The sequence below is a fragment of the Gopherus evgoodei genome, chromosome 20 (assembly GCF_007399415.2).
Source record: "Gopherus evgoodei ecotype Sinaloan lineage chromosome 20, rGopEvg1_v1.p, whole genome shotgun sequence".
Taxonomy (NCBI): Eukaryota; Metazoa; Chordata; order Testudines; family Testudinidae; genus Gopherus; species Gopherus evgoodei.
The window spans coordinates 15,525,753-15,537,292 of record NC_044341.1 but is presented as its reverse complement, the minus strand read 5'-3'; the positions used below and the strand labels follow the sequence as shown (position 1 = coordinate 15,537,292).

The 11,540-nt window shown below is 50.1% G+C and overlaps 1 long non-coding RNA gene across 1 annotated transcript; it reads left to right on the top strand.

Moving 5' to 3' along the window:
- The first annotated feature begins 1,456 nt into the window (after positions 1 to 1,456).
- LOC115637583 lies at positions 1,457 to 4,919 on the top strand. Its single transcript, XR_003997300.1, has 2 exons — positions 1,457 to 1,702; positions 4,089 to 4,919. It is a non-coding gene; the product is annotated as an uncharacterized LOC115637583 (long non-coding RNA).
- Positions 4,920 to 11,540: the final 6,621 nt, after the last annotated feature.

The window sequence follows — 11,540 nt, the reverse complement described above, 5'->3', positions numbered from 1 at the left end:
CCCCCACAGATCTGGGTCTCCCCTCCGCGGGGAACCACCCTCCCCATCCCCACCTCGCCTCAGTCTATGGCCACTGCCTCAGTCCCTGGGGCAGACTGCAGTATAATTGCCACTCATCACCAGGAAGGGGGGTTTGGACCTGCTGCCTTTGTCTACTCCTGGGCTGCCCCTCTGCAACCCCAGGATCCTTTCCGGCCTTGAACAAGGCCTGCAGCCTGGGGGGTTTCCAGGCTAGAGCTTCCCCAGCTCCTCTGGCCTTCCCCCCAGGCCTGCTCCACTCTAGGTGCTCTGTTCAGCCCCCCAGCAGCCAGGCCCTTCTCCCCCAGCAAGCTAGAGAAAGACACACTTAACTCCTGGCTTCCCTGGCCTTTATAAGGCCAGCTAGAGTCTGATGGGGTGTGGCCCCAGCTGTGGCTGCCTTCCCGATCAGCCGAGGCTTACTAGCCGCAGCCCTCATGCAGCCCCAGCCCTCTCCCAGGGCTGGCTTCAAGCCCTTTCAGGGCAGGAGCGGGTGACTACCCGCTACAGGAACTAATCAGTCAGTCTTAGCACAGTGATGAAGAGACCATAGACGTACTTATTGTGTGTGTGTGTATCCTCGCCACATCCCTGTTCAGCCTGCTGGACTGGGGAGGGGGCTCAGAGCTGAGTGGGTACGGGGTGCACGGCATGTCCCGTATGCGATCCCACCCACTCTTCATCTCTCCTGATCGTCGAACCGCCTGCCCGCACTACAGTACAGTCCCCTGGTTTCATTACAAGCCACATCCAATTAATAGCAGCTGCATCGTCAGTTCCTCGGACAAAAACAACACTGGGTGAGCTGCCTGTCCCCAGGCACCAGCCGAGCAGGGCGGTAATTTACCATGAGCTCCGCCGGCCCTGCAGGGACCCTGCAACCTGGGAGGGAGGAGCAGAACTGCCACCTGGAGGTCATGAGGAATACTGCCAGGAGGAGCACAAGGCCTTTTCCACCCTGCTCAGCACCTCGAGGTGTCTTTCCTTGATGGTGCCAGGAAATGCATCAGCTAGAGATGGCTCCACACTTACAAACTCCATTCCCAAGCCCTGTCCTCAGCCTCATAGCTCATAGCTTGATGGCTTGGCCCTTCCCCAGGGCTTAGGTACCCACTAGTGAATGGCATCATAACGCAGCAATCATAGAATCATAGAATATCAGGGTTGGAAGGGATCTCAGGAGGTATCTAGTCCAACCCCCTGCGCAAAGCAGGACCAATTCCCAACAAAATCAACGGAGCAGCAGAGAGGCTAACAGAGGGAGTTTGACTGGGAGCTCACCTGGGGAGAGCCCACTGAGGCTTTCATCTTGCAGGCTTCTCTGAGTAGTTATTGCAACAGCTGAGGAAACTCTTGGAAGGTAATATGGATGGTGAGCGATCAGCTGTTGTGACCTGCACAGGATGTGCCATGTTTGTCTTTCTCCCACAGGACAGAAGCGACTTTGTCTGTACAAAGTACAAGCTGGTCTCCATATTGGAAGAGAAGGTTCAAAGTCTGGAGAAACAAGTATCAGCCCTGCGTTGCATAAGACAGACATCAGTATATGCTTCTATGGGCACAACATTCTGAAGAATCGGAGCACACTGCACAGAGGGGACTGAGGGACGGTGAAGAAATTTGGCAGCATGTGACCTCCAGAAGAAGAAAGAGGGGTGTCCATGTACCAGCAATGCAGATACAGGTGAGCAACCTTTTCATGTTCTCTCCACAACAGTGTCCCCAGAACTTCCTGCCTCTCAGCTTCTTGTGCCTAGAGAAATCGGTGGCAGCTGTCATGCTTTGAAGTGTGTCCTGGACATAGGGATGTGTCTGCTGACCAGACACTAGAAATTTGTTTCACAGCTCTGATCATTTCTTTGGGGCCTTCTAGTGCCATATAGTCCCCCTCTTTTCCTGTGCTAACAGGATCCCTCACAAAGGCCCAGAAACATGCTCTGTCAGGGTGTGTGTGGCAGCTCCCTGGGAACAGGATGGAGATGGGGATGGGATAGGAGGGGGAGCAAGGGTGCTACTGAGGCTCAGGGGTGGGATGTGGGGAAGTTGGATCCAGGCTGGGAAGGGGTGTCCTGGCAGTTCCCACTGTTCCTTGGCAGCTGGTGCCCAGTGCCCCATGTCTCCCCAACTCCTTGGCAGCTTGTGCCCTGTGCACCAACACACCCCTGCCTCCCATCCAGGTTCTGGTGCCCTGTCCCCCACCCCACCCCATGGCTGATGCACATGCTCCTACTCCTCCCTGGTCTGGGTGTCTCTGCTGGGACCCAGAGTGGCTGGAAGGTGGGCTCCGGCTGAGCTGGGGAGTCTCACTTGCTGACTGGTGGTGGGCCTGATCTCATGAGCTCTGGGTCCCGCTCTCATCTCTGTACCCCCCTCCCCGATGTGTGCATGAGGGTAGAAAATAGACTGGTTCCATTCTTGCCTCCGTGAGATATTGTGGAGGTAGAAAACATTATGGAGACAGACCCATCAATCCACCCCCTCCAGTATATCCATTGTTGGGGTGCTAGCCCCTCCCCCTAGTTCTACCATCCCTGCTCTGTCCTCTCCACATCTACCCAGTGAAGTCCTCCTTAGTGATGGGAGAACCTCAGAGGCTGGGCTCAGAGATTCCAAAGCCAGAGGGGGCCACTGTGACCATCTAGTCTGACCTTCTGCATGACACAGGTCATAGGACTTCCCTGGATTAATTCCTGTTTGACCAGGTCACACCTTTTAGTCAAACATCCTGTCTTGCTTTTAAAATGATCTGTGATGGAGAATCCACCAGGACCCTCAGTAAATTGTTCCAATGGGTAATTACTCTCACTGTTAAAAATGTACCCCTTATTTCCAGGCTGAATTTGTCTAGCTTCCAGCCTTTGTTCTCCTTGTAGGTATTTATAGACTGTGATCAAGTCACCCCTTAACCTTCCCTTTGTTAAGCTAAAGAGATTGAGCTCCTTGAGTCTATCACTGGAGGCAGGTTTTCTAATTCTTTAATCATTCTCGTGGCTCTTCTCTGAACCCTCTCCAATTGATCAACATCCTTCTTGAATTGTAGGCACCAGAACTGGACACAGGATTCCAGCAGCGGTTCACCAGAGCCAAATACAGAGGTACAATAACCTCTCTGCTCCTACTTGAGATGCCCCTGTTTATGCGTTCCAGGATCACATTAGTCCTTTTGGTCACAGCATCGCATTGCAAGCTCATGGTCAGGTTATTATCCAATCCCCCTACCAAATCCTTTTCAAAGTCACAGCTTCCCATCCTGTAAGCAGGGCCTATATTCTCTGTTCCTAGGTGTATACAGTTACATTTCTTCTTATGTGGCATTTCCACCCATGGTAGCTCATTCCTCTGCTAATTACTTTGTGGATGAATAGTCTTTTCAATCCACCCAGGATAACACATCCTCCATCCAAGATCTTCTTTTTCTGCCTTGTGCTTCTCTGCCATCAGCTTTCCCTTCCACTGTCCATAAACTCACTGAGCCCCTCAAAATGTGCCTTGCAAATCAAATCTTTCTTCTCATAAGATCGCTAAGGTCTACAGTGTTCCAGTTATCTTGTGTCTCAAACATATTCGTCATTAGCTCTAACAAGGCTTTCAAGCCTTCATCCCCTAGGCTTTCTATCAGTTCCGCTGGGTTTCCATCACAGCCTAGTGCTTTTCCATTATTCGCAGGATTATTTATTTCTTCATCCAGGATTGGCGGGTTTTCTTATTTACTGTTAGCTACATTAAAACACATATTGTTCGCTTATGCCCCGCAGCTTACCAAGAGATCCACATCACATTATCTCAGTGACCTTCATTAGTTACCACTTCCCCAATCTTTGCATTACCCTTAACTTTATCAATTACAGTTGTAGGTTTTCCTCCAGGTCCTTGATAAAGAGTGTTAAATAGCAGGTTTGGTTTGGATAAACACACTTGCCTTCGATGCTTGTACAAATGCCTTATTTCCCTCTGATTTACACTGGTGTAAACCCATTGATTTAGTGGGAGGCAGCATGGTCTAGTCAAAAGCATGTGCAGCTAGACTGCAGGAAGTTCTGATGCTGATTTCTCATTACATGTTTGTGCAGCAGCCAGTGGTGGAGCCAGGAAGAGGACCCAGCCCTCCTGAATCCCAGTGTAGCATGCTAGCCATTGGGCTCTCATTTCATCTTCACTGCTAGCTTGCTGGCTGACCTTGGTCAAATCAATTTGCCAACCTGCCTCAGTTTCCCCATATGTAAAACAGAGGTAATGGCACTGATCACCTGACGGAAATATAGAAGAGCTAGGTATTAATTGTTATTAAATATTTTATATTATTATTTTTATTATTATTATTCAGTGGGGTCTCTCCTGATTTACACAGGTGTGAGTGAATGCAAAATCATGCCCAGAGACATTACACAATGAGCTGTCTTGGCTCCTATGTCCACCCTATAGGAGGGCTCGCAGGATGTGAGGGACAGGCTTAGAAATAGCTGTGCCAGTGAGATCCCTTCCATGGCCACAATAGGAGTTGGGGTAAGACTGGCCCATTCCTTCTGATGGGGTCTGCAGAAGCACGTGCTCTAGTGACCTGTAGGTCTCTCTAGGACTCACCATATGCACATGTCAGTGTGGCACCGAATCTCTTGGGAGATGAGCCTTCATCAAGAGCAGGTAAGGCTCCTTTTCAAGCTAAACCTGAAAGGCTGTGCTGTGTACACTGGATTCCGCTGGGAAATACAGGATCCCTGTTAGAGCTGCAGCAATCCTAAGCACTCAGCATCTGCGCTGCTCTCGGTTGTAAATTTGAAACACTTTCTAGGTTTTACTGGGTTTGGGATGGGGCCAATTTATTCTCTCCTGAGATAACCATAGTAAATCAGCAATGTGTTTGCAAAAAAAAAGCGCCATTGAAATAAACCAGTTGTGCAAGACTTGCAGGGGGTTTCTAGTGTGTGACCAGCAGAGATTTGCATGCGTGAGGTGCATGTGTATGTGCCTTGTAGTTATATAGTGCATGTGACTGCAGGAAGAGTAGGCAACATATGGATGTGTCAGATGTGTCTGTGAGGAGCTACTTAGCTAGATGAGAGGGGTGTGTGTGACCACATAGCAGACAGCAGGTGTATCAGCATGTGAGTGAGTATTTGGATGGAAAGCTGTGTAGATGGCAGGTGAACGTTAGTGAGTCAGACTCCACCATATTCTCTGAACTTACATCAACTTACACCGGTTAGGAGTCTGGCTCTGTGTGTGTGTAGAAGCTGAAATACTCTGTGCACTCTGAGAAATTCCTAAGGCTACAAGAAAGAGGTCACAAGATGATAGGTGTGTGCGTGTTTAGAGGGCAGGGGTCCATGGACATGTACTGAAGTGAGTGTTTGTATGTAAACAGCAGTTGCTTGAATGAGTTTGGACGTGAATATGGGAAGGCAGGTGGGCGTGTATGCAGAAAGCAGGTGTATGTTTAGGTATAGAGCAGATGCATGCCTGTGTGGAGTACAAATAGCAGGTGTGTATATTTTTAGCTAGCAGGTGCATGAGTTTAGCTAAGAGCTGTCGGTAGGCAACAGCAAAGCCAGCGAAGGCTCTTGGGTGCCTCATTGCAATGAACCCACAACAGAGCTCAAAGGGGGAAACGCTCAGCTTCAACCTCTCGGTCTGGCTATTGTGCAGCTGTGTACAAGCCAAGAAACTAGGCAGAGACATGGCAGCCCACTAGGCATTTGGCAGTGGGTAAGACCAGAGTAGGAAACCCCCTGCCAGAGGCATGAACAGGAGGGTCTGTGCTGACTCACACACTTCACCTGACTGCCCTCAGGCGAGTCTGCAAGAAGCTCAAAGGACCTGAGGACACATAACAGGCCTTTCAGCAGCTCCAGCTCCGTCAGCCCAGTGAGTCCATTGCTGGCTGAGATAGTGCGCTCCAGGGGATTTTTTGCTGATGGCAGGTTCTTAGGCAACCTGATCTGAGCATCACTCAGGCCTTCCTCCTGAGCCTGGGCTGCTTGTCCTCCCATTGCCCTCATCACCCGCTGCCTGATTTGTGCAGCCTCAGAGCGAGCAGCAGGCATGGGACATGGAGATTTTACACCCAGTGCTGCAAATCCAGTACAGTTTGGGAGCGACTGAATTGCCTGCACAGCACGATGTGGATGTCTCAGTCCAGCTCCTAGCAGGCAGGGCTTCCCCTGCCCCACCGGTCCCCTGATAGTCTCAACAGACTGAACTCCCTGCTCCCCTTAGAGGGGATGAGGAACATGGCTGGTGGGGGCCCAGGGAGTGTGTGGAGTCCTTTTGTATTCACTGACACCCCTGCCAAGGGGCTGGGGTAGCTGTAGGCAGCAGTGGAATCTATGAAGGGCAGAGAGGAAGAGGTTATGGGGAGCCTGGGATGTGTCAAGGTGTGTAGGGGGGAGGGGTGTCACTTCTCATCAGAGTACAGTGAGTAAAGGGAATGCTAGGGAAGGGAGACAGCATGGCCTCGTGGCCAGCACACTGGGCTAGAACTCAGGAGACCTGGGTCCCAACTTAGCTACTGCTCTGCTCTGCTCCATGATCGTAGGCAAGTCACTATTTCTCTGTGCCTCTGTTTCCCCATCCTGTAAAATGGAGCTAATGATCCTGACCTCCTGTGAGATGTGCTGGTGAATGGAGCTAGGTATTATTAGTATGTGTTGCTCCAGGTGCTGAATCATCTTTGTTGTGCAGCTGGCACTCCCTTTCCTGGCTGCAAAATCCAGCCCAGCATTTGGGAAAACCTTGTGCAATGACACTGGGCAGCAGGGGCTGGGAGCCAGGGAGAACCACAGGGGCTGTCTGTGTCTGGCAGCCTCCATACAGAATCCCCTTTCGGGTCACCCAGCCATGGCAGCCGAGCTGTCTGTGCTGCAGGGGCCATTGCAGTCCTGACATGCTCTGTGGTCAGAGCCGAAGGGCTGGCCACAAATGGGGCCCAGACTGCCCAGAAATACGAGGCCCTCTGACCCCAGTCGTGGAGAGCACCTCTAGGCCAGCCAGTCTCTGGGACGCTCCGTCTCCTCAGGACAGGAAGGTGCAAAGGCAGGGCCTGAGCTTTGTGTGTGTGTCAGCAGCACGGGGGGAGGAGACGGAGGCCGACCGATGTTCTCATCTCCCTGGAGTTCCTCAGCCGCACAGATCACACTGTCTGCCAGCGGCAGGGTCTGCTGGTCAGGGCGTGCTGCCCGCCTGCCGGCTGCAGTGACAGGAAACAAAAGGCCAAAGGAGCAGCTGGCTCCCCATAAATCCTGTTCTGCAACTGGCAAAGAGGGAGGTTATGAAAGCAGAGCCGAGCCATCCACAGCGGCCCTCAGGGAGCTTCTCTAGGCCTGCAGCTCCTCCTGACTAAAGCGAGACGCGCCGGGTGCTCAGGACCTCTGACAAGCAGGCTCTGCTGGTCCGGTACTTTCATCTCTCAAAGCCAGGCAGCCACTCAGCTCCCCTGTGTGCAGCTGGTTTTGGGAGCATATCGAACTAGCCCTTGGGCTTAGGTAGAGCACGAGGACCCTTAAGGAAGGGGCTTGACTTATAAAGTTGCACCTGAAAGGTGCACACATGCTGATCAGTACAGACATCAGCTGATCCTATTCAGGGCAGAGAAGCTACTGGGGTTTGAACCTGCAGCTTTAGGGAGATCTCATGGCATCAGGGGCAAGGATGTCCACAGCACAGCACAGCACTGTGCTGCCCCCTCCAGCCATTAGCATCCCCTGAAAGATATTCAAAGCAATTTCAGGGATTTTCTCTGGCCTGTGCTATTCAGGGGGTCAGACCCGATGAGCACAAGGGTCCCTTCTGGCCGGTTGTCTAGCACACGTCTGCAGGGCCGGCCTTAGGATTTATGGTGCCCTAGGCGAGATTATTAAACTGGTGCCCCTGTGCCTGATTTGCTCGTAGCAACACAAACATAAGCTTACAGTATTGGAAAACTTGCCACATTCACGTTATTAAAACCAGTTTAACTTAATTAAGCACACTGTAATGCTGATGGACTAGCACTAAAGAAGCAGCACTATAGAAAAAATTCTGATATGACAGAATGATGCAAATAATATATTTTTTTTAATTTATCAAAATTTTATTGGAGATTTATGTGAAGAAGTATTGAAACAAAGATTTGTTTTTAATTAAAAGCAATCTTTCTGGCTTTTTTGGCTGCAAAATCAGTAATAATGTCATCGTATGACAAAGACAAAGTCGTGTCTTGTTCGATTGCAAGAACAGCAAGACCAGTTAAGCGTTCCTGACTCATTGTAAAGCGGAGATAGTTTTTAATGAGCTTTAGTTCTGAGAAACTCCGTTCTCCTGATGCTACTGTTACAGGAATTGCCAGTAGAATATGAGTGGCAATGTACACATTAGGATATACGTCAACAAGTTTGCGGGTATGAATAAACTGTACAATGTCCATCACTGATTTTGCATGTGGCAACATTGATGACAGTGTACTCAATTCTGCGTACAGTTCAAGTCCATTTAAATCAAAACTATCACCGTGCTTCAGGAGGCTCTCTAGGTTCTTGCACTTTGTCATTAGTTGCTCTTGTTTTCCTATTTCGTTGAATTTAGTTATGTCATACAAAAATCCAAACTGTTCATGGTGTACTTGCAAGGTATTAAACCTTTCATCAACAGCAGATACTGCTTTATCCATCACAACATTAAAAAATTCAACTTCAAATTTCTTTTCTGGATCGTCTATGGGCATGATCTGCTGTACTGATTCTTCACAAAGAAGTGTCCCTGGCCTTTTTAACTCATATTAACTATGTATTTACTTTATGAAAGTTGGAGAAAACATTGTGAAAATGTAAAACATTGGCTGCCCAACTTCTGGGCTGGCAAAAGTTATACTGACTCACAGGGAAAAAAAAAGCAGGAGAATCTTAGTACAACATATGGTCACTCTATACCAGGGGTCGGCAACCTTTCAGAAGTGGTGTGCCAAGTTCACTGTAATTTAAGGTTTCTCGTGCCAGTAATACATTTTAATGTTTGTAGAAGGTTTCTCTCTATGTCTATATTATATAAATAAACTATTGTTATTATCTGAGGTCTTGGCCACCGGTCCTGCTCAGGCCACTGCCAGCTGAGTAAATGAAACCCCAAACCGGCAGCGGGCTGGTGACTGGAACCCTAGACAAGGATCCCAGGCCCTGCTCAGCCTGCTGCTGGTCTGGGGTTCTGACCACCAACTCCTGCCAGCCAGGATCCCGGCCGCCAACCCCCCCTCAGCCCGCTACCAGCCTGGGATTCTGCTCACCCAGGCTGGCAGGAGGCAGAGTGGGGCTGGAGGCTGAGCTCCTGACTGGCAAGGGGCCGGCAGCCTGAACCCCGGAGTAGCAGTAGGCTGAGTGCTGCTGGCACCCCAGACTGGCAGCAGACTGAGCCACTCAACCCCCCACCGGCCCTGCTCAGCCCGCCACCAGCCCACTCAGCCCGCTGCCGGCTGAGTGAATGGAACCCCAGGCTGACAGCAGGTTGAGTGGTTCAGCTGGCCTGCTCAGCCCACTGCCAGCCTGGGGTTCCTTGGGGGTCGCCAGGCCAGCAGCAGGTGCTGAGTAGGGCTGATGGCTGGTATCCCAGCTGGCAATAGGGCAGCAGCCGGAACCCCAGAGCAGTGATGGGCTGAGCCGCTCAGCCTGCTGCTGCATACCACCAAAATCAGCTCACCTGCCATCTTTGACACGTGTGCCGTAGGTTGCCGACCCCTGCTTTATACACTAGTAAGGAGATGAGCATATTACAGTTGTTGGAGGGCTCTTATCAGGAGTAACAGTCTATAGGAAAGTCAGTCAACATTTTTTGTTTCTCTGATGAAAACTGGCCCACTCCCTGCTTCAAACCAAACCTGTCACTAATAATTGTCAACAACTTAATTTTCTGTTTTTGGCTAAGATATTGATTTGAAAAAAAACATTGAAATTGGATTCAGGATTGTTAGCAAGAATTTTTGGCAAAGTTGTTAAATGACAATCTAAATGGCAACACAGTACTGCTTTCATGCTTAGCTCGCCCCCCAGCCTGCTGGTCCAACAGCTGCAGTAGAGGAGGAGATAGGTGGAAAACTGCAGGACTCCAAAATCCACCTCTTGGGGTGCAGAGTGGCAACAGCAGCAGCAAACCCTCAGGTCCAATCACATGCCAATGGGCACCACCACCAGCCTTATGGACCATGGTGAAGTTAGATCAGATTAGTCCCTGATCTCAGGGACGGGGCACCCATGGAGCCACAGCAGCTCATCCTGCCCTGTGCAGCTCCCCCTGGATGAGATGGATCGCTGGCAGCTGCCAGCCTGGGGGAGAGGCACTCCCCAGCTAGGGTGGCCAGATCCAGATGTCCTGATTTTATAGGACCAGTCCCGATATTTGAGGCTTTGTCTTATATAGGCACCAATTACCCCCACCTAGAGTGACCAGACAGAAAGTGCAGAGCAGAGCTGTATTCCAGTGTGGTGTCTATCCCTCTTTCTCACCTCTAATCCCCCAGCCAGGTGAGCGCTGCTAGAAAGAAGAAGTTGGAGAGGCTTTGCCAGACAGGATTCATTTCATGCTCTGGTTTGTTTCAGGCCAACAGCTTTGAAAACAGAACCAAACCAAAGAGCTGAATGCTAAATTGCACAATGGAAACCATTCTCCCTGGAGCCTGGGAAAGCACATTTCAAACAGCGCACCTGTGGGTGGCGGCAGAGCCAGCAGATTTCTAACAATGCTTCACACTTGCAGCCTGTTTCTGCACTCAGTGGCACTGGTGGGACTCATCAAACGGCACTTGTCGCACATAGGCCATGTCTACACTGCAAACAAACCCAACAACCAGTGGCCACGAGTCCCAACGCCTGGGTCTACAGACTCGGGTTTGCACTGCGGCAGGAACAATAGCAGCGTAGATGTTGCTGCTCGGGCTGGAACTCAGGCTCTGACACTCATCCCCCTGGCCAGGTTTCAGGGCCCAAGTGAGAACATCTACACCAGTAGTTTTAGAGCCATAGTCTGTAGATCCAGGCTCTGAGAGTGGCAGTTGCGAGGTTTTTTCGCAGTGTAGACATACCCATGGTCTTTTTAGCATGCAAACACCGTTCAATCTTTAATGACAGGTTTTTGCAATGCCCTGTCTTTGGGGTAGCTGGCGCAAGCAGCAAGTGTTTGGTTTCTGCTGTCAGGTAGTTAGAGTCCATGCTTGCTCCATGAGAACCAGGCATTGGTGTTTGGCTGAGAGTTCTGAAATGAGATTGCCTCGGTGCCTTTCACGATGACGTTTCCCAGCACTATTACGTACGTGTAGCTAAAGCAAGTTACATAAGAAAGTGCCCAGAATCCACAGCTAGACCTGGACAAAACCATTTTGACAAATTGTTTTTTGTTGTTGAAAAAAATTTTTGTGGCCCGGAATTATTTGGGTCAAATTCAACAAATAATTTTGGATGAGAAATTGTTTTGAAAGAGTCGGAATGTTTTGGTTTTGCCTTTTTGATCTGAAACAGTGGTTTGATTTCAAGTTTGTCCAATTAAAAAAAACAAAGCACAAAGGAGGA